We start from the raw sequence: 5,729 nt of genomic DNA on the forward strand, positions 1-5,729 counted from the left end.
ATGCCATAGGTTCACCACCACTGACCTAGAGGCTTGAGATAGTATTGCAGTGATTTATTGTTGCCAGTATTGAGGTTGAGTGATTTGAAGAGCAATTTTCATATCCTGGGTTCTCCAAAGACAATACAATTCAAGGGGGACGGGGGAGGTCTGGCGAGGTACTGGGAGTCTACGCTTTCTCTGCAGCCATCACCTGGACATATTGAAGATATCGCAGATATACTGTATACTGAGGGTCTAAACCATAATAAATGTATGAGTAAACCAAAACTACGTTATTGAAATCCTTTTGTATATTTTACATTGTTACTTGCATCAACAGGGAGGTGGTTTTGTATACTTTTGATCATCCCCCATATATGCATTCTGCCACCATTTTATTGTTATTATGATATTGACGTATTAATACAGATTTATGCTTTACTTATACATATTGTATGGTAATTATTATAGGTGTTTATATTGCCCTCCAGGCTTACTGAAGTACTCTCCCCATAACAATCCCTTTTGAAATCAAGCTGGCCCTGTGATCCGTTGATTACTGCAGATCCGGCTATGATCACTGGGGGAAGTTGTGGGCAGCCACACTTTTCCCCAGCATTAGCAGCGGAGATGTAGTGTATTACTAGTGATACATGGAAGCCATTCTTATGGATAGCCACTGACATAACACATGTATGGGCCAGGTTCCTGAGAATGGAGAACATTTTTATTTAGCAGGTCTCTCCCCACTGGCTAATAGGAGAGGGTATAAATTTGCGGGAGACCCCTCAATGATATTACAGCACATTCTTCCTGCGCACTGTGTAACATTTCTAAAACATTGTAAGAATGATATAAATGAATACTGACGGCATTTGTATGTGAAGCAGCATTCCTTTTCTGGGTCAATAGACGTTATTGGTTTATTTCCATTACAATATGGAGGAGCGGGGCATGGGTCACATTCTGTAAAAAAAAGGAAACAATGAAATGAGCAAATGAATATTTCAATACAAAATTCAAGATGTGCATAGCTCTCGGACACCAGTGTGAATCGCAGCAAGTGTCTTACAGATATGCAATGACTTACCACAATCGTATACAGGACAGCAATCCACTATCGAATCGAAAACCATACTAGAGCCTTTCTTCTCACATCTAAATGGTTTGCAAATGGTGCCGTCACAAACCTACAAATAAAATAAGTGTCAGTCTATATGTAACAAGTAAATTCAAACAATTATAAATATATATAGGAACATTTCTTTAATGCACTATCAAGCCCTTGTAGCTACTAAATTGTGAGATTCACAATCATAAGGTCAGGGGCTCTGCACCCTATAATGAATGGGACAGCTTGTCGAGCAAGCATTGTGCTCCATTTATTCCCTATGCAGTATATAGGTGAGGAGTGCCATAACTCGGCTTCTTATAACCAGAATACATCTTTAAGTGTTAGGAGCTACTATAAGGCCTCATGCACATGACCATAGCAGGTCCATGCCTGTATTGTGGACTGCAAACAGTGGGTCCACAATATACAGGCATCGGCCGTGTGCGCACCATACCACCATAACAAGTGAATGCAGGGGCGGATTTCCAATAGACCCAACAGGGAAATTTCCCAGTGAGCCAATACCCTTGGGGCCGGCCAAGCCCTCTTGATGGCCGCAGGCCAGGTACATAATGATCTGATGCTCAATGGCCACAGGTGCCTTTCTGAAATCAACTGTATTGATAGTGATACAGTTGAATACTGTGGTTGGGGCAGCAGTATTTTGTGCTGCACTGTGGTATTTGGTTCTGCTGGGGTGGTATTCTGCACTGCACTACATTATTACGGGCCCCACCTCCTTCTGTTGACCCTGCCTACTTGTCAACTTGTACCCACCTACAACATGGTGCCACTTTTTTTTTTTTCCAGGGCCACTTCAAGTTCCCCTGAGTAAGTAGGTGTGCAATCTGGAAGATACTGTGCAGTGCGAAATGAAGGCACGGATCGGAAGCATTACGGAGTGCTTCCATGGGGTGTTCTGTCCGTGCCTCTGCACCACACACTACTTTTTTGCGGTTTGGACTGTTGGATGCGGATCGTGGACCTATTCAAGTGAATGGGTCCGCAGACAGCGCGCACACGGTCGTTGCCCGTGCATTGCGAACCGCAGCACATCCACGGACACCGCAAGGTCACGGTAAGGCTAAGTTCACTTGCTACACAGTGCAAGTCAATGGAGTTTTGCTCATACTGTGCATATGCTTCAGATTTCACTGTTTTGTGGATTGTGTGTGGATTTGCAGCAGGTTTTTTTTCCATAGACGTTCTGAAAAAGGAATTTTGATCTTTGATATCAAAATCCACAAGAGACAACAGTTTACCTGTGGAGTCCATGTCTAAATCCTCATAACATTTCAAGGTGGATTTCAGCACAGATTTGATGAAGAAATCCATACAAAAATTCTCAACAGTCCGCAAAAAACTAATCTGCAAAAAATACAGATGACGTCCGTGTGCATTCCGTATTTTGCAGAATAGAACAGCTGGCTCCTGATAGAACAGTACTATCTTTGTCTGTAATGCGGACAATAATAGGACATAGTTAAATACGGAAACGAAATGCACACGGAGTAACTTCAGTTTTTTTTTTTTGCTGATCCATTGAAATGAATTGTTCCGCATAAGGTTCGCAAAAAAAAAAAAAAACGTAACGGACACAGAAAGAAAATACGTTCATGTGCATAAGGCCTAACTTTGTTGGTTCTTCTCACTGGTCAACCTTTACTGCAATGGTGGATTATCAGCCCTCCTGGTTTGTTAGATGCTAGATAAAAGACATTTCAGAATGTGTATAATTTAGGTATACTTACACCAGGTGTTGGGGTCCATACAGGAGGAGATGTAGTAGTACCACTAGACACTATAAAGTAAAATAAAGCCTTAAGTTCTGTCTTGTTGACCTCTTACCTACAATACATTGGCTGAGTACAAGAGCGCAGCATCTGATGCTGGTCAGTTACCTGAGTAAGGGTACGGCTAAAAAACAACATGTGCCGCACTAAGTATAGTTACGGGTCACAGTGGTGGGACCCGCACCTATCAGACATTGGGGGCATAACCTAGTGACATGCCTCCAGTGCCTGAAATGGGACAACCCTTTTAAACCTTAAAATGTGTATATTCTTTCTAGAAGGTAATACTGAATGCAAAGATCCTTTTGTAACGTCAGTTGTTAAACACAAATACCTTTGTCTCCATGTATAAATAACTGGCTATTACTGTGTGACTGCCCAGAATCTCTGCCATCACTGAACAACCATGGAGCATGACAGTCTATGGCGTTTCCAGCCTTTCATTTATAATACTGCACATTTGCAGCGTCCCACTACGTGTGAGTGGGCACTGCTTAAAAGTACTTTTTGATCTTAACAATTGCATTGTACAGTATGGTATAACTTTGCATTTATGTATCTGCAAAATCCCTGTTAACAGGCCTATTAGGTGTAATTTATACATCCCACCACTAGATGGGGATAGAATTCAGGTCATATATATACCTAGGTCAGGCCTAGTGAGGCAGATTAGGAAGAGATGTGGGGTGATGACAGTTGGGGACAGAGACAGGTCAGTGTGGAGATCAGTAAGTAGACTGATACTGAGAGAGTGAAAAGGTGCAGATCCAGCACTTCAGCTCTATAGAGAAGTTTTAGTCCAGAAAGGGACAAGAGAAAAGGACAGATTCAAATTCATCCAAAGGATAAAAGCCGTAAACCAGGCATAAAGGACCTTTGGGATATTTTAGGTGAAGGATACCCTAGCCTCCGGCAACCTCACCAGAAGTTCCACTGACATCGAAATAACCCACTGCTCAAAAACTAAGAAACCTAAAAAGCCTAAAAAAGTGGATTTGCAGAATTAACTCTGTACCATCTAAAGACTGCATAATTGTACTGCTGCAACCATGTGACATCCAAAGTAAAAGTTGTGAGTTGCATCTTACCACAGTCTACCTCATTATTACCACCTATGGTTGTACCACCATTAACGGTACTGGCGTCACGACAAAAAACATCAAGGGACTCAGCCGCAACAAGCACCCTAAGCACCCCTAACATCAAGGGCACCTCAACCACCATCTTGGCTGATGCTTCCTACCACAGAGCGTGCCCCGGAGGATTTCGTGCTGTCCACCTCAACACTGCGCTGCCAGCCCAGGGAGGCTTTCTGCTAACCGTGAGTAAACTGATGAACTGTGTGTTATATTATGTGGCCCCTCATCGGTCCACCGTCCACCTCACGTGTTGCCCCTGCGACTGGCTGGCTGCACATTGAGCACTCTGTGGCTGCTCGGCGACGGGGTTTGGGGTCTGCAGACAAGTTGCTGTATCTCCTATGACATGAGAACAGCTGATTGTGCTGGGAGAAGATTGGGATCTCACCAAAGACACGCATCTGGATTCTCTGCTAGATTACTACAGTATTGTCAGCTAAGGGACAGGGTGCAGTGGTCGTGAGCGTCAGAAAACGGCTCTGCACTTACCGCATTCATACACTGGACAGTCTGGATTCTGTGGGTTTGGTTTCACAAGGAGTTTTTCCCCAGGGGCGCAGTCGTCCACAGAAAATGTGACTAGATCACATTGCTGTCAACATCAGAAAAAAGCATTCATATTATTTCTATATCACCAAACAAGAGATACAACATTCATGCAACTCCAGCTCCCTTTCATTAGTCATTCAAGTCATTCCATCTATTCCAATACTGACCAAAATAATGTATCATGTCACATACCTTGGGGGTTGGAGTCTGTAAAAAGATGGAAAAAACATAAATCAACCACAAATAATCAACATTTAATCAACATAAAAAAGCATACAGTTCAATACACAATGAGAACTGTTCATCAATAGTGCTACAAAACCTAAACATTTATTCCACTATTGCTCACATCCATCTGCCATCCCGTTTTTGCACCTACATAATACTGACCAATATAATATATACTGTTACATACTATTAGGGTTAAAGGCTGTACAAATATGAAAAAAGTAATAAATCAACAGCAAATAATCAGTATTTTAAATACAGAATGGGGAAAATTCATCAATAGTGCCGTAGGATGTGTGAATTTATGACACATGACATGAAAAATGTGCGGCACCTAATTAGGCATTTTAGAACCTTTCTTTTCTTATGCCCCCTCCTGACTCGGGTACTGTATATATAAACCAAACATTGTGCAAAATGGCACGTCTTTAAAGAAGTTATCTGCTTGCTTTGGACAATCCCTACTTGTTAGAAGGTCCCTTGACAATAAGATGATCACAATAATCTTCCCCTGTAGGGAACCAGAGTGTTCAACTGTAATCTATGGGGGAACTTGCTAGATCTTCAACCTCCCTGCAGCGCCATCACAGGGGGAAGGAAGCATTGCACTGTGCTTTTATAAGTCAGTGTATTGTCTGTATGATGAAGGACTGGACAGATCCTCCACAGCAAGAGAAGTTCATTATAACTGCCCTCTCGTCTATTCAAGAGATGAGGATTGTGAACAACATTAGCCTTGAATTTTCCTAATTCAACCCTAATTTAATTTCCTACTTCAACCCCTCCCCCAACCCTCTCTAAGAAACGCCACGATGTGACTGTATGTCCTTGGTGCAGTGTAAGTGTATGGAGCCGCCTGATGAGTTTATCCCACTCCATACCTGGCGAGTGTCAGTTCTGTAATAGAGCCGGCACCCAGCTGCA

General features: G+C 42.6%; 1 long non-coding RNA gene across 1 annotated transcript; it reads right to left on the reverse strand.

Annotated features, from left to right (window-relative positions):
* Positions 1-1,096: 1,096 nt before the first annotated feature.
* Positions 1,097-4,595, reverse strand: LOC121001882. The gene is made up of 3 exons (XR_005779165.1): positions 4,518-4,595; positions 2,848-2,897; positions 1,097-1,172 (listed from the first exon to the last, which is right to left on the reverse strand). It is a non-coding gene; the product is annotated as an uncharacterized LOC121001882 (long non-coding RNA).
* Between the last annotated feature and the right edge of the window lie 1,134 nt (positions 4,596-5,729).

The sequence above is a fragment of the Bufo bufo genome, chromosome 1 (genome assembly GCF_905171765.1).
Source record: "Bufo bufo chromosome 1, aBufBuf1.1, whole genome shotgun sequence".
Classification (NCBI taxonomy): Eukaryota; Metazoa; Chordata; class Amphibia; order Anura; family Bufonidae; genus Bufo; species Bufo bufo.